This window comes from Rattus norvegicus, chromosome 15, assembly GCF_021556685.1.
Source record: "Rattus norvegicus strain SHRSP/BbbUtx chromosome 15, alternate assembly SHRSP_T2T, whole genome shotgun sequence".
NCBI classification, from domain to species: Eukaryota; Metazoa; Chordata; class Mammalia; order Rodentia; family Muridae; genus Rattus; species Rattus norvegicus.
The window spans coordinates 15,848,769-15,871,201 of record NC_141548.1 but is presented as its reverse complement, the minus strand read 5'-3'; the positions used below and the strand labels follow the sequence as shown (position 1 = coordinate 15,871,201).

The 22,433-nt window shown below is 44.3% G+C and overlaps 1 protein-coding gene across 17 annotated transcripts in view; it reads right to left on the bottom strand.

Annotated features, from left to right (window-relative positions):
• Cadps (calcium dependent secretion activator) overlaps positions 1-22,433 on the bottom strand; it is a 466,682-nt gene that overhangs the window by 193,795 nt on the left and 250,454 nt on the right.

Genomic DNA, 22,433 nt, shown 5'->3' with positions numbered 1-22,433 from the left:
CTGTGTTTAAGTCAATAGTGTGCATGCAGATGGCACAAAGCCCTCACTTTCGGGATGTAGGACAAGGGTTGCTAAGCCATGGCCATGGGTTGGTTCCAGCTGTCTACTTGCTTATGTATCTATAACTCATGAGTCAAGAATGCTGTTTACATTTTCAAGAATTCCTCTGTGCATGCATCTGGGTGTTGTACGTTCACATGTTGTGTGTGTGGGCATACCTGTGTGTACATGTGTGATGGCTAGAGGAAGATGAAGTGTGTCCTGCTTCATTACTCTATGCCTTATTCCCATGAGACAGAATCTCTTCCTGAACTGGCTGGATGTGTTTTGCCAGGCTGGCTAGCCAGCAAGCTCCAGCTATCTTTCATCTCCATTCCCTTCTCACCTTGCTGGCACTTATTACAGGTATATGTGGTTAGGGGACATGCTTGGCTTTTTCCCTGGATCCAAATTCTGGTCCTCACGCTTACCCAGCTGGTGGTCTTACCAAGCCCAGTTTTCAAGTTTGTAAATGATTGAAAACAATGAAACAAGACTACTATTTTGTGATATATGAGATCTCCATGGAAATTCAAGTTTTGAAGCATAACAACAGTTTTATTAGCATGTGCCTATGCTTATTCACTACAAGATGTCCAAGGCTCCCGCTGCACCATAGTTAAGTAGCTGTCACTCAGATCACATGGCCCATGAGCTTGAAATATATCCTCTTGGACAAGCCTTGCTATGAGGGTGAAATTGCCTGTTCATCAGTGGAGTCGTGTTTATTCTCATTAGGACCTTAAAGGTGTGCTCACCTAGCACAGCCACAAGACCAACTCTACATGAACACTTGCAAGGACAGCTCATCCCATGTTGAGCTAATCTACCATCCTGCCTTCCTCATGAAGCTCTTTTTAGCACTCCTAGTGCACTGGAAGATCAGACTCTGGGACTTGATGTGTCAGCTGGGTAAGCCTGAAGACTAGGGTTCCAGTCCAGGTCCCCTAACCGCATATACCTGTGGTAAGCTCCAGCAAGGTAAGATTGTGTCTCATGGGGAATAAGGTAGAGGGGTCATGGAGCAGGACACCCTTCATCTTCCTCTAGCCTCCTCAAGTGCACACACAGGTATGGACACACACAGCACACTTCAGACATGTGGTGCCCAAAAACTGCCTCAAGATCAACTTGAACCTGCTGACTCACTCGGTCGCACTACATTATTACTAACATCCAGCAAGAAGCATGAGTAGCAGACAATTCATATTTCAAGGGGGCAGGAGTGACTCTGAAGTCACAGCACATTACTTCTGCAAATGTATTGCGTGGTGCCACTGCTCTGAAAACGGACACTTTGATCTGGGAAGAAAGGCAGTGCAGGGTGGGGAGGGCTCCCCAGTCAAGCAACCTCGTACTGTGTGTTTGCCAAGAGCATCTGCTCTATCTCAGCCACATCTCTGTTTACTATTTAAAGCCTCTTATTTGCAGAAGCCTCTTTGGACCATATGTTATCAACAAATGTTGCTAATCAAATACACACGGTAATTTTCATTAGAATTTTCCCCCCATGCACAACAACAAAAATCCCACATTGCCACAAAGGGAATATACCTCCCCAAATGACAGCAAACATCTACCACAAACCTTTGACAACAGTAATATTTATGAACGCACATGTAAGCCAAGAACCTACTCACGTTAGGCATTTAAAGACCCTTGGGGAACTGGATTTTGTGCAGGTTGGTGTGGGGGCTGCGGCTGGGGGTGGGTTGATGTCATTTGTTGCCATGGTGATGCTCAGCATAAGGCCATAATTCATGCCACAGAGATTGGATTTCATTTATTCAAGGTATATGGCTCATGTGGGTCGGGTGTTAAATCAGTGTAGTTTATAAAATGAACAAGAGAGGAGTATCATTTTGAGGAATAAAAGTACCCTGACCCTGTTGCTGACAGGGAATGTTGATAACTGCCTGGAGGCAACTGCATTACAATCTTTGGGCCTGCCTTTCAGCTGATTGTGTGATAACTTACTCCACTCAAATCAATTGTGCCACCACAGTGTGTCCCATGTAGGCTAATTGATAGGCTGTGATTTGGGGCCTTTAGAATACTAGGAAAGGAGTAGTAATCTTAATCTACATAGAGAAGGTGGAGTTCTGTAGAAGCCAGGTTGTTGGGAGGTGGAAAAATGAAAGCTTTTGTTTGCCTCCTTGGCATTTCCCTTGCAGGGTCTCCTCTCTCAGGATCTGAGACCCCCACCCCATCCAAGCATCAGCATGAACTTGGCTCCCTCACCTCTGTTCTTTTAAGACTTTCCCTGGCTTAGCCAATCAGACTGTGCCAACCACCCATACAGCATTCTTGTTTCCTCCCTCAGACCTCTTGTGTACAGCCCAAGTCTGCTCACTGCAAAGAGGAGGAAAGCAGGAAATGAGAGGTTGAGAATGCTGGGTAGGGGTGGGGCAGCAGAAGCCTTAACAAGACTCTACCATCAGGGTTTAAATCTGACCCCATTTCTCTTGGTTTCTTTGGGCTCCACTGAAGAGGGGTAAGGGCAAGGTCTCTACCTCATTCCTTCATCTCTGAAGTCCCAGCTCCTAGCAGAGTGACTCTTATGCAGACTTACTCATGGGCATCAGGAGTGGGAACTCAGTCACTAGCAGTAAATCCGCCCCACATGTGTAAATATATGGGTAGGAATCAAGGTAAGAACAAAATATAACAATACTCAGCTACCAACTGAAATCCTTTGGCATGGTTGATGGAGTAAGATCTTTAAGCTTCCTAATGGCAGAGACCAAGCCCACCCTTCTTACTGTGGTACGCCAATACTGAGCTCTGTGCCCAGTTCAGAGGGATCACTGGATTAATGCCCATGTGACTAAGGCTGGGGGATATGGTATACAGAACACTGCAGATACAAGAGACCTCACTAACAAGTCGATTCAGCTGACTGTTTACTATACATTAGGAAAGGCACTACCAATTTTGTTAAACAAACAAACAAACAAACAAACAAACAAACCAAAAAAACAAGTGCCTGGGTATTTAAATACCAGAGTTTTCTTTTGATTCCTTTTTAGTTAAAGTTTCTCTTTCTGCTACTATTAAATATATCATCATCTTACCTATATCAGCACTTCACTACAGAAGTTACATTTCAACAAATTTGTTGTGAGCTGAAACTAGTGTAAAGTGATAATGCCCTGAGTATGTCAACTAGTGAAGGCTTTAGCTCATTAGTGTGGTATACAGTGGCTTCCTGCTGGCTTTCTTTCAAGATCATGTGACTGCCTGGGCTATAGAGCTCATCGCTCTTTCAGAGTGTCTACAGAAAGAGTCACATATCAATAGCCCAGGCACTGGTGAACTGCCCCAACTTGAGGTGTCATTTCTGAGTGCATATCAAATACATCTGTGCTGCTTGCACACTGCCATGAAGTTGAAGACGGAGTCAACTTACCCTAAAGTAGGGAGTATAAAAATTATAGTTAGGAATGCCTGGCTTAGGATTCCTATTTTCCTGCCCTGTGTCTGGTTCTTATGCTTGGCTTGTCTCTTTATGAAAAGAGTTTTCAAAAGCTTGTCTTAGTGTCACTTGTAATTCCTCCTGGAAGCAAATTTTGGTAATATAGTGGGGACAAAGGACTCAGTGCCAGCCCTGCTTTAACACAACTTCTGTCCCTAGCTGCCATCTCATTCCTCCCTCCTCCCAGTCCTGAGTCTCCAGAAGTCGCAGTCAGGGTCAGGGGCTTGCTGGCTTGTTGGCATACCATGGATCCAGAGCTCTGTGCTGACACTAAGAGGAGTTGCTGAATTTTTTGTTGAGCCTTTTCTGTTGTGAGGCTGAGAAGAATGCTTGAGCTCCTCATATGCTACACTGGAAACCAGAAGTGCCACCCAGCCTGGGTATCATGAGACTGTCTCCAGCTCTGAGAACCTAGGTGCATTGCTTACTCTCTGTACGTTGACTCATGGGAAAGAACTTAGGTGGTCATCAGAAAACTCTACATTTCCCAAGGTTAGAGCAAAGAAACAGGTTAGAATGGGGTATGTGGGATAAGGAAGTCAACCTTGTGAAGGAAAAAGTAGAAAGGAGAGAGGCACCACAGGCCCCTGCGACTCCTGGGAGAGCCCTGGTCTGTTGCATGTGGCGTTAGATCTAAGATGGCTCTTGGTACACCAGTGAGACAGCAAAAAGGAACCAAGGCCAGGGCACTGGATACTTTCCCATCTTCAAGGAAGTCTTCACAGGTGACAATATTCCTCCCATTTCTTCTGAGTTACCTCATCAGGCATGGCTTTCATTGGAACATGTTGACTGTGTGGTGAGATATGATTTGCCAAGGATTTAGGGGCCTGGGATTGGCTTAAATACTCTATATAAGCTTATAGGCTGAGCAATGAACTCAGATCTGTACCCAGATGCTGGTCTCCAGAGTCAGATTTTCTGGGATTTGTCACGTGACTCCATTGCCTCTCACCCCCCATCATTGGTCCTGTTCTCCCAATGGGCAAGAACTGTCATACCGTCATGATCTGGACCAGAGAGAATGTCTGTACCTTTGGTAATGACAGTTTCTCCTTGTCACTTCAGGGAACGCCTGTTAGTCAGCTGCTTTTCTGTAAACATGCTTGTTGTTAAGTAAGTCCTTTCCAAAAAAAAAAAATGCATTCTGCAAGCAGCAGAAACCAAGGAAACAGAAGACATTTTCTTCTTCTCTTGGTGTCTCAGACAGCCACCTCCTTATGCATTCCTAATACTAGTTATTTTCCTAGGCTGTCTTTTGTAACCTGAGCTAGTTATCATGGTTACATCCTGTAATTCCTAGAAATGACTGGGAGATTTCAGCTGCCATTGCTTTGAATAGAATCTGTCTTAGGACTCCCTAGAGCGTCCAGAAGATTCAAGACAATACAAAGCTCACTTTGTATCAAGTTAAGCCAAAGTCTCCAGAGGGCATGGATTCTGGAAATTACAAATGCTCCCTGGCCAACCTGCTCTACAAAGCAAAGCAGGAAAAGCGAAAAGGAGGGACAGAAGCCCAGGACATTTCCTTGGCTTCAGCTCTTGTTTACACATGAGGTACACAGCCAGAAGGTCCCATCTTTACCATAAACCAAACAAATTTGTTAACCTCAGCTCTCATTTTCATGTCTGAGGTCATCTACCTTAGGCTTCCCTACCTGCTGGACCCACAGGTAAATGAGAGAAAGACTCAATATATATGTAAGTGCTTATGTGTAGACATATAAAGAAGTTTATGATTAAAGGTGGCTACTGTTTCCATGGATTGCAGGATCAAGAGTACAGGATATGGAGTCTGATAACCTGGGTCTATACTCATCTGTCTCATTCTCTTGCATTGCCCAGTTTTCTTCTCTGTTGCATGAATTACTTTCCTTCGCTGTGACAAATTATTCACTGGATCGAATTATTTTGGCTTACAGTATCAGGCGTTCAGTCTATGGCTGTTTTATCCTATGTACTTGGCCATCACAGTGGGGAACTATGTGGCAAAGGGGTTTTTCACTTCAGGGAGAAGAGAAAGAACAGGAAAGGAGAGAGGGAGAAAGAGGTGAGGAGAGAGAAGAAGGAAGAGGGAGGGGGAAGGAAAGGAGGAGAGAAAAGGGAGAAAGAGATGGAGAAAGAGAGAGACTCCCAGAACATGAACCCAAAGAACTGCTTCCTCCAGCTACACCCTGTTTTCCAAAGTTTCTAGAACTTGACAAAACAGAAGCATCAGCTGGAAACAAGCATTGCTTGCACAAGCTTGCAGGGAAGGAGGATTTCATACTTAAGCCGTAACATCGTAAAACGAGGGTGTTTATGGAGTGTCTCTCTTAACTTTCTCTTGTTAGGATTAGATGAGAAAATGCCTCCCAGATTTATTCTCAACTAAACGTTTGTAACAAAGACTTTGGTGACAATCAGTTGGTGGCATCTCAAAGAGGCATAACGAGCAAGTGCAAGCGTGAGCTGTCAAGTGACTTGGAACAGCAAAGTATAGGCTGACCTTACAAATCTTCCCAAACCACCTGAGCTTCTGTTTCTCTTTATAGCAAAATAAAATTGGGGTTTGAAGTTACAGTCTGAATTTTTAGCAGTAAAGGCAAGAGTGGGAGTCTAAGACCCATGTCATTTTTTTAAAGATATCTACCCTGAGCTCCTGAATTCTTCCCCTCAGTCCCTACCCTCTGACCTACCTTCGATGGGGTTTTCTGTAAGGGATCTGGGGTAGATCAAGGTTACTGTTCAGGGAAATTCATTTTCTTGGTTTCTCCAAAAGACACACGTCCTTCCTGCTCCCTGAATGTCATCTTTGTCCATCTGGCTGCTACCTTGTTCTCTTTCTGGCTACCCAGCTGCACTGCTGCACTGTGCCCTTTCCATTATCCATGTTGGCTTTCTTGGGCCAACAGAGAATCAGAAGATGTGATGCAAATGTGGTCATTAGATGCATTTGAAGACTGGACTTGTTCCCGTGTGCCCATTGCCACCACCAATAAAGCTTCCTTCAGATAGCTGTTGGTCCCACAGACTGGATTCAGAATGGACTATTCCATGAAGATTTGGGCTCAACAGAAATCAAGGAGCCAAAGCCAGCCAGATCCATAACCTGAAGCAGAGCTATCCAGATGAACCTATCTTGGATCAATTGATCTCAACTAATTGAAAAATAAGCGAATGAGGATAATGATGACGTCTTTGGGGGTAGCTTGTTACATAGAAATAGCTCACTGATACAGCCCTCTATGTGATACTTAATCATGTCATCCTGTGTGCTGGCTAGTCTTGTGTCAACTTGACACACAAACTGAGTTATCTGGAAGGATCTGGCATTTTCTTACTTAGTGATGAGTGGAGAAGGATACAACCCATTGTGGGTGGTACCATACTTGGGCTGGTGATCCTGGGTTCTACACAAAGCTGACTGAGCAAGTCATGGGGAACAAGCCGGTAAGAAGCACCCCTTCATGGCCTTTGCATAATTTCTTGCCTCTAGGTTTCTGCCTTGCTTGAGTACCTGCCCTGACTTCCTTTGATGAAGAACTGTGATATGGAAGCATATGCCGAATAAACCCTTTTCCCCCCAAGTTGCTTTGGTCATGGTGTTTCATCACAGCAATAGAAATCCTTATTAAGACGTCCTGTTTCCATTCTATGCTCTGTAAATTGGTCTGGGTTACCTCCATGAGAAAAAACACATCCACAGAACCCAGACTCATCATAAGGTTCTGCTATACAAATTGTTGGCATCCACTCAAGGAACATCCACATTAAAAAATGTTGGATTCAACATGACTTTCCTGTTTTGTAATGTGGTAGAGTTGACCACCCTATAAGAAGTAGACTGCATCCTGTCTACCTAGCTAAGGCTGCCTCAAGTACTATGGAGGCCCCCTAATGACCAAGTGTATTGACACCATCCAGAGCTAAGGCACACAACCAGGGTCTCTCAAACCTCAGGGTCCAGAGCTCACATAGGTACCTAATTACAGCAAAGGCATTCATGACCAAACCTCCTATATGAAAGCAATAAGCACAAAGCCAAGGTCAGTATCATCCATGTGACCCCAATATCTGTCTACAGTTTTTTCCAAGTAGAGGCCCAGGTAGAGGTAGATACACAGAGATGAAGCTCCTGGCAGGTACAGAACTGGTCATTCAGGACTTTAGCTGATCTCCAAACATCCTGTCTCATATCCTGAGACTCCCAAGTTGCCTCTGATCGAGGGAATTATGGGAGTCAACACAATAAAAAGAGTCAATAAACATTACTCATGTCAACTCTTAATATCCATGCTCTTAATTCTCAGAAAAAAGACACAGACTAACAGATTTGATAGGGAAACAGGAGCCATCCTTCTGAGGCATTCGAGAAACACATCTCATCATCAAATACAGACATCATCTTAGGATAAAAGGGTAGAAGAGGATACTCGATGCAAATGGACACAGGAAGCAAGTTGGTGGGGCATTTTAATATCGCACAAAGTATCTGACAAAACCCACATGTCTCAGTTGATCAAAGGTCAACCAAAGTTGTGCTTGATTAAGGAAGCATGCCAAAAAATCCCAAAGGATGCCATGCCTACAGAATAGCCATACAGAGAAGGATGCTGAGGCTTCATGTCACTTTCTGTCTCATAATTTTGTGACCAACAGATATGAGGAAGGGGAAGGGGGGGTGGGAGAGGGAACGGAGAGGGAGCAGGACATAGCAAATAAAGAAGTCATTGTTGGGAATTGAGATCCTGTGCCCACTAGCATTTTATACCCTCCTTACATGATTTCCAGGCTATAAAACAGCAACTCCATGGCATCCTGTGCACCAGTCCATGGCTTCATCTTTTTTCTTATATGCCCTTCTGAGCCACTTTCCAATTATATTCCAGCTTCCTCTCCCCTAAAGAAATCTAGTGCCTTAATTTTTTTTTTTTTGTTGTTGTTGCTTAAAACTGTTCTTCCTCTCCCCAAGCTTACTACCATAGCTTCAACTCCTGGCAGTCAGTTCATTATGAGCCCAATAAAATCAAGTTTATTCTTCCCATCAATCACCCAAGAAAACTCACACAACTGTGGTCATTAGTTCCATCACTTTAAGCCGAGGATGATAATTTTATTACCCATTATGGTCATTTGTAAAATTTTATGAATTTTTGCGTCATTAAAAATTCAATATATGTCTACCATGAGAATTCAGAGCTGTTTAGGCAGACTTTTCCCGCCTCCTTCTCCTTGTGTTAGGCACAATGCTAATGATGTGTTGAAGGAGTCTCCTCTTTTACAGAGGGTGGCATAAAACAGAGCTCTATCTGACAGGGAGGAAATGAGTGAAAAATTCCAAGAAAAATCTGATGAGTGGGACAAGGGTTCACTGATGTATAACTTAGCCCTTCTATGGCAATGGGGTTGAGGGACATTGTGAAAGATGGACTTGGAGTTACCATTTCCCATAGAGAATCATAGTGTCATTTGAAGGTCATGTCCAAGGGCCTGGGCTTGATAGGTCTTATAGAGATGGATCATGTTATAGTGTGACTGAGATATGAGTCTACGTTTGTGCATCGTGTTAACAAAAACTAGGTCCTATAGACAGAATCCAGAACCACACACATCACCTTTGTGACTCCATGGAACAACTTTGTGTTGTAGGTCTGACTGTTTTTCACATACTAATTAACATTTCTCAGTGTCATATTATAGATTATCATAACGCATGGTGTATATATTGTTATGGTGCTTAAATTTTATTAAAATGGGGTAAAATTGGACTCATTTTATAAGAAAAATGTATGTTTTATGTAAATATTCCTTTAACGCTAAAAATGAAACAGAAAAAAACAGAAATAAAACAGAAAAAAATGAGGCAGTAAGCAGCAGTCCTCCATGGCTTCTACTTACTGGGTTGGGGGCCAGGCTAGAGCGAGGTCTCAGGAACAGGATAACCTCAGGGCTGCTCCAGGCTCAGCATGGAGGTCAGAAGAGGGGCAAGGATGTGCTCTAGGCTGGCTTCTCCACTCAACCACGGTGTTTCCTGGCATTTTCCTTGTGCATTTTATCTTTCTTTTGTTTCTGAGATGGGGCTTTCCATGCAGCTTAAATCAGAACTCAGGTCTTATCCCACACTTTCCTGAATCCAATCCTTTATTGATCTTGCGTATTTTATGATATTATGATACCATGGTAACCCCAGGAAGAGATGTACTATTACATCCTTAATAAACATCATGTGAAAGCCACACAATGAAGTCGAGAGGCAGTGCATTATGTCTACTTTACAGTTTCTCTCCTAGTTCATTTGAGAAACCGAGTAATCAGCCAAACAATTAAACCACTGCACAGAGTACCTAAACAGTTTAATACAGTTCCAGAAATGTCCCAAGGGTGCCTCCAATGAGCTGATAAATGAATGGTAGAGATAATGACACTGTGGCTCAGAGGAGAGCAAGATGGATGCGGTGGTGCATAGTGTGGGAATCCATCACTGTGAGACAACTGCAGTGGGTGGTAAGGGTGATACAAAGGAAACAATGAGTCCAGAAAGGGATTTCACTAGCTGGGCAAGGGAAGAGTTCCAGGAAGCCACTGAGCATCCTTCAAGACTCTCCCTTAGCTTTTAGGATGAATCTCAAGCTTTGTATTCAGTTTTTGAATCAGTAAATATGTATCGAGTACCTTCTGTGCTTAGAGTTATTACAGACATGGTCACTGCTCTCAAAGAACATATAGGCTGTTACAGAAGCTTCAGAGTGGACTAAGCATGCACCACCATCAGTTCTATAATAGGAAAGAAGAGGAACTATGGGAACACAGAAGGTCAATATATACATGAGGGAAAAAACAGAACCTCAACGTTCTTAGCCCAAACCAAAAATCACAGTGAGATTCCATCTCACTCTAGCAGAATGGTCACATCGAAGTGGCAAACCAAGAGGCCAAGAATGGGGTGGGGGTAGGGTGGTGGAAGGAATCCTAATACACCAGTGGTAGGAATGTTGTTTCTATAGCCAGCATGGAAATTAGTGTGGTTCTTTAAAAGACTGAAATCAGAACGACTGCTCCTGCACATAAAGACCAGCATGGTCAGCACAGAAGTAGGATGGAGAGATGGCTCTGCAGTTAAGAGCATTGTCTGCTTTCCTAGAGGACCTAGGTTCAAGTCTCAGCACCTACATGGCAGCTCACATAACACAGAGGTATCCAAATCTCTATGACTGCTACATCAGTATTCACAATAACCATCATATGGACTCAATCTAGGTTTCCATTAGACACGTACACACACACACACACACACACACACACACACACACTTGCTCATACACACTACACATACACACACATTACACACACATAAACACACACACACTTGCCCATACACACTACACATACACACACATTACACACACATAAACACACACACACACACACACACACACACACACACACACACACACACACAAACCAGGAAGAGAAATTAGACTGGCAGCAATGCAGGGTCAGAGAGACAAGGGAGGTTCATGGATGGAAGTGTTAATATGAGCAAAATATATGATATACATTTTGAAAATGTAGATGAAACCTCTCACCTAGTACAGTGAATTCATGGTGTATTACAAAGGAAATGTATAAAGTGCTAACAGTAAGCATCTTAGTTCCAAAGGACAGGGCATCAACACAGAGAACACAGCTGAGAGGAGAGATAGAAACCTTTTATGACATTATTGGTGTACACCAGTGATTTTTTAACCTTCCTAATACTTCTACCCTTTAATACAGATCCTCATGTTGTGGTGAACTCCACCTCCCCTAACCACATATTGTCATCACTACTTCATAACAGTCATTTTGAATCATAATATAAATATCTGGTTTGCAGGATATCTGATTTCAAGGGGTCAAGACTCAGAGGTTGAGAACACGTGGTATATGTTGCTCCAGCTGTGCCTGTGGCCCTAACGGCGGCCAGTGCCATGACTGAGAGGACCTTTCATGTAAAGCCAGGACTGTAGATAAGCTAGCCGTGAGAGAAAGGACTTCAGTTAGGCGGAGCTCGTCTGTTTCTTCATTCTCGCTCTTCTTCTTTAAAGTGCCACTGTCACGTGCACATACAGCACAGCTGGAATTACTGAATTATCTGGACATTGCTTTCTTTTAAAAAGCGTGTGTGTGTGTGTGTGTGTGTGTGTGTGTGTGTGTGTGTGCGCACGCGCGCGCGCGCGCGCTCACACGCGCCACAGTGAGTGTGGACCACCAGAGGACAACTTTGTGAGTTGGTTCTCTCCTTCTACAGTGGGTTACAGGTATTGATCTCAGGTCACCAGGTTTGTGTGGCTTGCACTTCTATCCCCAAGCCATCTCGCCACCCCTGAACATTTCTTAAACATTCTTAATTAAGCATTGTCTCCCCAGGTTCCTTTAGGCTGGTCATAGAGCAAAAAACTACTTGGAAAATGTGGTTTCTATTACTCTAGTATTTGCTCACCTCATCTATTGGTACCCAACACATTACCATACTAATGTAGTTACTTCAGAATTTACAGAGGAAGGGGCCCTGCTTTCATCAGGTGATGTCCCACACTGATGCGCACGGCTCTAATATTTCTGAAATGCTGACAACCAAGGATGGCTTAAGCTGAGAGCTAGCAAGCCAAGGATTTTGGGCAAAAATCCATTTTATTGAGCAGTTTTGTTAAATACAAGTTTTCTGTAGCGTCTCCATGCCTGTTCACCTATATCCCTCTGTAGGTATTGTCACACTGCAAGGGCAGAGCTCAGTGCTTATGACAAGCAAGATTTGATCTACAAAACTGAAGCCTTTTCAACCTTCTCTTCTACAAAAAGTCTACTGGCCCTCCACTCTGTCAACTCTAGAGTTTATGTAAGGTCTGTATTTCTACATGCAGGAATAAATGGTGTAAGTTAAATCTTGCCTTTTGGTTGATTTCTTAATGACAGGGCCGAATAAAGGGTGAAGTTGGCTTCTGAAGAGGCTCCTGGAAAATTCCACCCACTATAGCATTTATCATAAACAACCTATTAAAGGAATTCAAGCCACAGGTAACATCAATGCTTCAGAATGTGTCAGCCGATAAGCTGACCAGAGAGGAAGATGCTTCTGGATGAACCTGAGTGCTATCAGCACCCCAGAATGTCCAGCGTTAGACCTGTCTCCCGAGGGTGGAAAGGCAGAGGAGGAAGGCCAATATGGAAATCAGTATGGAGGCCTCAAAGCTCTAACATGAGCTACCACGTGATCTATCTGCAGTTCCTGGGTCTGTCAGATCAGATCTAAGTCAGCGCACCTCATGACTATCTACATGTCCATGTTCATCGTGGCAATAGCCAGGATATAGATCCTGTCTATGTTCCCAGACGTGAATAAACAAAAAAGCAACGCACAGACACAAGGACATTTGGGCCAGCCTTCAAGATGGACAAAATGTTTTACTTTCAGAAAAATGGATGGCATAAAGCATCATAAGGGAAATGACCCAGATCTGAAATAATGACTATCACAGGAGCTTACACACATGCCTGTACACACATACACATACACACACACCACACGCACATGCATACATGCACACACATGCACACACACACACGCACGAGCACACACATACACATACATACACACACACACATACACGAACACACACTGAAATTGTGTCATTTGCTGGAAGATATGTGCAATTGGAAATCACAATGTTAAGCAAAATAAACCAGACTCAGAAGACGAAAATAGCACGTTTTCTCTCATTTACAGAATCTAAAATGTTTAAAAAAAAAGGGTATGAAAGAGAAGCAGCCTATTAGGGGGTACTGGGGAGGGAAGAAATGAAAGGACGCTGAGTGTTGTGGAAGCACATTGTACAAAGGTGCAAACCTCACCCTGGAGCCTAGCATTTCATGAAATTCATGTTAATGCTAGGAAAAAGAAATGCTGTATCTTCCCTGTGATACGTCCCAAATCAATGCTTTCCCTCATACCTGCCACTCCTCTGCCTACCATCAAAGAGAGGACCTGCCATGGTTTGAATGCTTCTCCCCAAGATTCCTGTGCTGGAACTGTAATCCCCAAATATACCCTAACCGTACTTGGAGGTGGAGCTTTGGGAGACAGTTGGGATTTGATGAGATCATGAGGTGGGGCTCCTGTTGTGACATTAGTGCTAGCTTTTTATTTGTGTTTTTGTTCCAGATAGGTCTTCCTGTGTAGGCCAGGCGGCCTCACACTTGCAGCTCTGCCACAGAATTCTATCACCACAGCTGCCTTATTAGTGGCTTTTTAAGAAGAGGGGAGGAGACCGGAGATGTGGTCACATGATGTGCTCTGCTTTGTTGCCTCTAGGGCTGAGAGTCTTGCAGGTTTCACCTCTTTCTTTCTTTCTTTCTTTCTTTCTTTCTTTCTTTCTTTCTTTCTTTCTTTCTTTCTTTCTTTCTTTTATTGGATTTTTTAATTTATATTTCAAATGTTATTCTCTTTCCCGGTTTCCCACCAATAAGCCCCCTATCCCACACCCTCTCCTTCTTCTTTAACCATCCCCACTTCCTCCCTCCCTACCCAGACATTCCCCTACACTGGGGAAGGGGTAGTGTTTTAGCCTTGGCAGGACCAAGGGCTTCTCCTCCCATTGGTGCCCAACCAGGCCATCCTCTGCTACATATGCAGCTGGAGCCATGGGTCTGTTCCATGTTTAGTCTTTGGGTAGTGGTTTAGTCCCTGGGAGCACTGGTTGGTTGGTATGTATTGTTCTTATGGGGTTACAAGTCCCTTCAGCTCCTTCAATCCTTTCTCTAATCCTCCAACGGGGACCCCATTCTCAGTTCAATGGTTTGCTGCAAGCATTCTGCTTTGTAATTGTCATGCTCTGGCTGAGCCTCTCAGGAGACAGTTATATCAGGCTCCTGTCAGCATGCACTTCTTGGCTACATAAATATTATCTAGTTTTGGTGGTTGCATATGTATGGGCTGGATCCCCAGGTGGGACAGACTCTGAATGGTCAGAGTCTCTGCTCCAAACTTTGTCTCCATATCCCCTCCTATGAATATTTTTTGTCCACCCCCTTTTTTTATTAACTTGAGTATTTCTTATATACATTTCGAGTGTTATTCCCTTTCCCGGTTTCCGGGCAAATATGCCCCTCCCCCCTCCCCTTCCTTATGGGTGTTCCCCTCCCAACCCTCCCCCCATTGCCGCCCTCCCCACAACAATCTAGTTTACTGGGGGTTCAGTCTTAGCAGGACCCAGGGCTTCCCCTTCCACTGGTGCTCTTACTAGGATATTCATTGCTACCTATGAGGTCAGAGTCCAGGGTCAGTCCATGTATAGTCTTTAGGTAGTGGCTTAGTCCCTGGAAGCTCTGGTTGCTTGGCATTGTTGTTTTGTTCCCCCCTTTAAGAAGGACTGATGCATCTGCACTTTGGTCTTCCTTCTTCTTGAGCCTCATGTGGTCTGTGGATTGTATCTTGGGTGATTCGAGCTTTTGGGCTAATATCCACTTCTCAGTGAGTGGATACCATGTGTGTTTTTCTGTGATTGAGTTACCTCACTCAGGATGATATTTTCTAGTTCCATCCATTTGCCTACGAATTTCATGATGTCATTGTTTTTGATAACTGAGTAATATTCCATTGTGTAGATGTACCACATTTTCTGTATCCATTCCTCTGTTGAAGGGCATCTGAGTTCTTTCCTGCTTCTGGCTATTATAAATAAGGTTGCTATGAACATAGTGGAGCATGTACTTTTGCTGTATGTTGGAGCATCATTTGGGTATATGCCCAGGAGTGGTATAGCTGGATCCTCAGGTCCAATTTTCTGAGGAACCTCCAGACTGATTTCCTGAGTGGTTGTACCAACTTTCAATCCCACCAACAATGTAGGAATGTTCCTCTTTTTCCACATCCTTGCCAGCATCTGTTGTCACCTAAGTTTTGATCTTAGTCATTCTGATTGGTGTGAGGTAGAATTTCAGGGTTGTTTTGACTTACATCTCTCTGATGATTAAGGATGTTGAACATTTCTTTAGGTACTTATCAGTGGAATAGAGTTGAAGACCTAGAAATGAACCCACATACCTTTGGTCACTTGATCTTTGACAAAGAAGCTAAAACCATCCAATAGAAAAAAGATAGAATTTTCAACAAATGGTGCTGGTTCAACTGGAGGTCAGCATGTAGAAGAATGCAAATTGACCCATTCTTATCACCTTGCACAAAGCTTAAGTCCAAGTGGATCAAGGACCTCCATATAAAACCAGATACACTCAAACTGATAGAAGAAAAGGTGGGCAAGAGCCTCAAACACACGGGCAATGGAGAAAACTTCCTGAACAAAACACCAATGGCTGATGCTCTAAGATTAAGAATTGACAAATGGGACCTCATAAAAGTGCAAGGCTTCTGTAAGGCAAAGGACACTGTCTTTAGAACAAAATAGCAACCAACAGATTGGAAAAGATCTTTACCAATCCAACATCTGATAGAGGGCTAATATCCAATATACACAAAGACCTCATGAAGTTAGACTCTAGAGAGCCAAATCACCCTATTAAAAATGGGGTACAGAGCTAAACAAAGAATTCTCAGCTGAGGAATGTGCACCTCTTTCGTAATCACCTGAAATCAGAGACTTTTTTTTTATAGCAACAGAATGCAGATGCACACAGCAGAGTTAGCTAGGTCTGTTGTTCCTATGTGATCTTTGGTTCTAGTATCCCTTAGGTCTAACTGTGCACTTTATAAGAGCCATAAAAGTACTTTTGATGTGCACCTCCTTTCCTGTTCATAGTTGACACTTCCCCAAGTAATATCTGTGTTTCATGTCCTGCTCTCTGCTCCTCTCTCTTTGAGGGGCTTTGCAGAACCCATGAGCACGTCACTGTACCGAGAGACTGCTAAAGGGTGCACCTTCTGGTTTGAGGTGGTGAATACGGAGTATTCTGTTGGCTTTGTTTGTTTCCTGTGTCCGGCAGCAGGAAGCCTATGCTGCCCAGTTGGAACCCTGCATTTGTGTCCTTTGTAAAAAGAGCATTTATTATTTATTGGGGCTGGTGATCTCCTTTACCTCTTGAGGGAACTGAGATATGTTTCTATTATTTTGCTTTATTTAACCCCACTGGAAAGAAAACCACTCAGCCAGACAAATCCAGACCCTCCTTTTGGAAGGACAAGATGTCAAACAGGCATGAACGGCTACTGTCATTTAGAGGCTGCTTAGGAACACGAATGGAGGTTCATGTGTTAGTGCTTTAATTCAGCCTTATTAAACTGGCTTTGGAAGGGGCTTTCACTGCTGTTGTGGACACATTGAGACTTGCGGGGTAAGTAGCTTGGTTAAGGCCATTCACCTACACAGCCACTAAGACGATGATTGTAATATTGTTGAACTTGTTCAGTCAGTAGTCAGCATGGTAGGAGCCATTGTAAATACTGTGCTGTTTAACCGTTCCGACAAACTTACAGAGCAGACATTGATACTATTCCCGCATTATAGGACTGTAGAGTAAGGTTCAAAGAAGTTAGACAAAGGCCTCTGTGGGGTTTAAGTCCAAGCCGGTGTTAATGTAGCTCTCCTCCATGGGGTTGTAGTCCATGCCCGTGTTAATGTAGACCTCAGTGGGATTGAAGTCCAAGCCCGTGTTAATGTACCTCTACTTACCTACTGAGAGTTGAGCTTGCACTAAGTGAATGCACCTTGCTCCGAAATACACAAATCTGGAGCTCCAGTTAGAGCTGGCTGCCATCATCTGCTTCTGGATTGATCTCTCAGCTGTGGGCTTGGCCAGAAGCCCTTACCCACTGCAGCAGTTCTAGAACGGGAGAGAAACTCGCCTCCCTTTACTCCCTCAGGATGCAGGCGGTGGACTGGAGGGAGCAGTCGGCTGAGAATGAGGCAGCTACATTCCTATTCTCAGGTCTATTTCTGAAATGCTGAGTAAGCCTGTCCCTCCTCTGCTATGTCACTGAATGTGAAAATGCTGACTATGGACGAGATGAATGAACAGACCCCCTTCTTGGCCTAGCAGCTTCACCCCAGTCACTGGATCTCTGTCCACGCAATGACAGATTTCCTTAGGCAGTGTGGATGGATGAAAGTTCTAGTCAAATCCACAGAGGCAGGAAAGCCAGAGACGCTTCTTAGAAGTGAACTCTCAGTGATCTGTTCTGGGACCTGCCTGTTATCTAAGTGGAGGGATGGGGTAAGGAGAGAGGGGTACCAGGAGGTTGTTGGGACAAACGACTGCCCACAGGAAACAGAGTTGCCGATGTCACAGAGTCCTACCAGAACACTAATCTCAAAGCATGAAGTGCTCCCCCAAACTCTCCCTTTTGGTTTAAGTGGTGGCCTCATGGTCTCTGGATGTCAAATTCTCCTCGTTGGTAATAGCTCTCCACTTTTACGTAAGTCCGACTCCCCCACACACTGTGTCTTTCTGGAAAATTCCAGCCCTTATTCATCTCACTCTGCCAGCCATCTGTGTGATGTGGTTACTTCCCACTTGCCTATAATTGCTTCCCTGGTGCTGCCTTGGCCTGTCACGTGGTCTGTAGGTCCAGGGAATGTGGCTTGTCCAGGAGGCCCTCCCCGTTATCTCAGACGACTTGGGACATGAAAGAAAGACAAAATAAAATGACTGACTTTTTGAACACCCTTCACGTTCAACCACAAAGATTGGTTGTATTTCTTTTAATGTGGAACGTTCAGGAGCAGGAATATTGCGGCCAGCTAGAAGAACTGAACACCATTACTAGACTCCCTTCCCCTCAGCTCTCTTAAGTCCATATGCATAGGCAGGTAGGATTATTTTCCACAACATGATACTTACATGCCCTCCAGCTTTAGCTAGGATTTTAAAAGTAGACAATGGGCGTTGATCAAGTTTTAAAATGCATTGACGTATCTTCCAAAGGATCAGTCGCTTGTATATTTTTAATGGATTCTGATTCCTTCTTATATGATTTTTCACTACTTAAACCATAACCAAGGATACAAACGTGCTAGGACCTGTGAATAATTTCATCTTTGTAAGGGAGCGTGAGACGTATGTAAAAGAAAAAACAAAGCAAAAAATGGAAACCAGGGAGTTATGACAGGATGTAGCCACTAGATGGCAGGCTTAGGCTGTAAATGCTTCCCTCGCTTTGTCATTGGTCAACTTCCAGAGAGTGCTACAATTCGGCTATGGTGCATTTGAATTCCACATGCCCAAGTATATTTCCATTTACTGCAGCGACATTTTAGCTAAGAAAAAAAATTCAGCCCTTTAGAAATCTTTAAGGACACAGCGAGCGTTCTGCATTCTTAGCTACTATTTGAATCCAGTGAGTTAACTGACTAATACAGGGGTACTTAATAAAATCCATGGGGTTCTTGATTTGTTTATTTAGAGCAGAACAATATATAAAAAGCGCACGTCCTTCTTTGGAGGAGAGCCCCACACTTGAGGGCACCGTGAAGTTGCTTCTGAGAATGCGTCTATGTGACAGGGCTCTGTCCCTGGTTAATGACTCTGAACCCACAGAGACAGACACTAGGTGCAAACGGGGCCACCCCAGGCCTTATTCTCCAGCACCTGAGCAGAGCACGAGGCTCTGAGAAGGAACTTGCTTTTTCTTTATTGGTGGCTGGTAACTCCTTCATGGTTAATGAATACTGAGACCCAATACCCCACTTTCTGGATTGAAGCCCTTTAATCATCTTTTACTCTTAGATGCCCTCAGGAAACGACCTTGACCAGAATGAATTTGTATTCATTCGGCCCCTTAAGATAATAGAAGTCGAGGATCATCTGAGCTTGATTGGTTGTGCCTTGCTAGGCCCCTTGCTCCTAGCTGTACCTCACTTGCCAACTTTTTATAATTTTTTTTAAGATTTCATTTTTTATTTTATGTTTATGTGTAATTTGCATGACTGTATGTAGGTGCACCATGGTGGCCAAAAAAGGACATTGGATGCCCTGGGATGTTGTGAGCTGTCAGGAGAGTGCCTGGAATTGGGACCTGTGTTGTCCGGAAAAATATCCAGAACTGTTAACCACTGAGCCAACACTGAACGGATGCACCCTTGCACACATGAACACACGTATGCACGTCACACATCCCGCCCCCCCCAAATGTTGTTGCCGTCACAATTTTTGAAGAGTAAAAAGGCATCAGTATTAAAGTGATGGTTTTCTGAGTCGTCCCTCAGGCATCCAGATCTGATGACAGAGGGGTAAGAACGAGGAACACAGACCCTAACTTCGCCATTTTCTGAGCACCTGTTTCATCCAGTGAATGGAAACATACAAATGCCTTGAGATAGCGGATAAAATGAATTAATGGCTACATCGATGGTTTTCCAAGGAGGAGGATTGTCCTTCTCTCTCTGCAGACATTTAGTGTGTCTGTTGGCACTTCCAGGTGGTCACCACTGGGGTACACACGTTATTAGCATCCACTTAGCCTGTGTTCTGGACTCAGCTTTCCTTTCTCGTCTTCAAGAGCATTTTAGAACTTGTTAGACTTTGAGGGTGATGGCAACCTCCTTGCAATCAAGAATTAACTGCCCCTCCAAATCTGAGTCCTGGAGAGCCTGAGAAACCCTGGTCACCTCTTCCAACTTCATCCACAGAGCTCCGGACAGAACTAGGAGCTGCTGCTCTCTGCTGAGCTGCTAGGATAGCATGGCTGGCCCTGCATCTCTGCAGCCTTGCTCCCAGACTTCCCCCTCTGTCCTTACACACTCATCCAGCTGCAGATGTTGGAGGATTGCATCAGAGCACCCATCTGTCTTAGGATGGGGATAGTAATGACTTTTGCTAACACAGCTTTCCATAGAACTGTTTAAGACAGGCCTGGTAAGATTTCTTTAAAAACCCCTCACAAAGCATCTCCAACCTCTGGTCGAGTGTGTTTTAGAGACTCAGCTGCCCTCCTCTTTTCAAATGTTCCTGGTTGCTGCTTTGCTGAGACCTTTGGATACCAATGCACAGATTTGTCTTTTCTCAATATGCTCTTATTTCTTTTCCGTTTGCCAGGGCAAGATAGCCATGGTCCTGACACCATAGTCCTGATCCCTTCACCCACCCCAAGGAAATGAGGATCGTGGTAACTCTGTTGTTCCTCTTCACTCAGTAGGATTCAGGGTCACAGTGGAAACACATCTCTGCAAAAATCTATGAGGGGTTTTCAAGATTAGGTGAACTGAGGCAGAGACTGCTCCCTTCTGTGTGGCAGCACCTTCCTATGGGCTGGAGTGCCAGACTGTACAGGAGGGAAGTGGGGAGGGAGTGTGGAAGCAATGTTCATCTTTCTGTGCCTCCTGACTGAATGTGACTAGCTGCCTGAGGCTCTGGCTGCCATGACTTTTCCACAGTGATGAGTCGTGCCCTTGAACCATGACTAAACCTTTCCTTCTTTGTGTTATTGATTATAGTGAGAAGAAAATGAACTAGTTCCACTGCCTGTTGGTGACGGCTGTGTGTAGAGGTTATGCAGCCCATGGAGCAGGGAAATCCCTTCTCTGTACCCTGCCCCTGTCCTCTGATGCACTGGTATGGGCCTGGTCTCCAGTCATCAGAATGTGAGATGTGAGTTTGCCATCCTGACCATACCTGTCGAAGTCAGGAATAAGAACCTGACAAAGGACAAGACAGTCTGGTTTTCAGTCTAGAAAAGAGGTAACCACAGGAGCTGGGTCATAGTGCTACAGAAACAGGAAGCCAATGGGGCCGGGTCATAATCCTGCCATGAAGGGGCTTGCTGTCCCTAGGTAGCATGTGGCCTCTTCTAAACATATCCGATGAAATTTCTTCTCCAAGTTTCATTCCCAAGGTTCTGTTTTTCCCCTCCTAGACACAGAAGATATTTATAGAGATGATTTTTTTCTTCTCTCCTCCTCTTGCACCTTTTTGGAACTCATGTTTCCTGCACAGACCTGTACTACAGAGGCAGGAGGTAGCTGATGTGGGAATGCCCTTCCCACCTACTCTCAAGTTGCAAGGACTTCCTAGCTCAGTACAGGGCCATTTCCAAGCACACCCTCCTGCTATATTCATCCTTTTCCCCACACAGAAAATTCTGCAGTTTTCCTCAGAATGAAATGCTTACTGTTTTAGGTTTAGGAAGAATGTACGGGTTTCCCTGTTCCATGAATGTTCACATCTCCAAAGAGTGTTCCTTGCCGTCTGAGTTGAGGGAGTCATGGTTTATACATGGGAGAACCTTCTCTGAAATGGCGAGGTCGTTCAGTTGGTAAAGTACTTGCCTAGCATGCACAAAGCCCGTGGTTTGATCCTCATACTGTACAAATGTGATATGGTGGCACATTCTTGGAATCTCAGTACTGGGGAGGTGACACAGGGGGTCAACAAGGTCATCCTGGGCTATACAGCAAGTTCCAGACCAGTCTGGTCCATACAAGGCCTTGTGTCACAAAAAACCAAAACCAGAATCCCCCCAAACTCTGTAGCTTGTTAAGGACTTTGATAGTGATCACCTGATGTTCCCAAGGCTGTTATAAAATGCTCGTGTACACACAACTGCAATTCTCTCTCTGGTCTTCCCATCAGGAAGGAGTCCTTGCATCTGCTATTTTGTTCCCATACCTGAAGGCGAAGCCTACTGTGGAAGAAAAGTTTCCTATCTTTTGTCATGAATTCCACTCCCATGGTTATTGCCTATGCATACCTCAGTGTATGAGCTGTCCTATGAAGACCTTCCAAGAAAGTAAGTCATGGAACATTCTGTAGAGGGCCGCTTTAACATTCGCCACCACAAGATGGCGCTGGCTTCCACTGTGCCCCACGTGGAAGGCCAGGATAGCTTCCGCCATTACAAGATGGCACTGGCCTCCGCCGCGCCAGCCGACTTCCTTTCAGGAAGTTAACTGTGTGCGCATGTGCAAGAGTGTCTTTGTGCCAGGTCTTTGCCCACTCCGGGGCGTGCCTA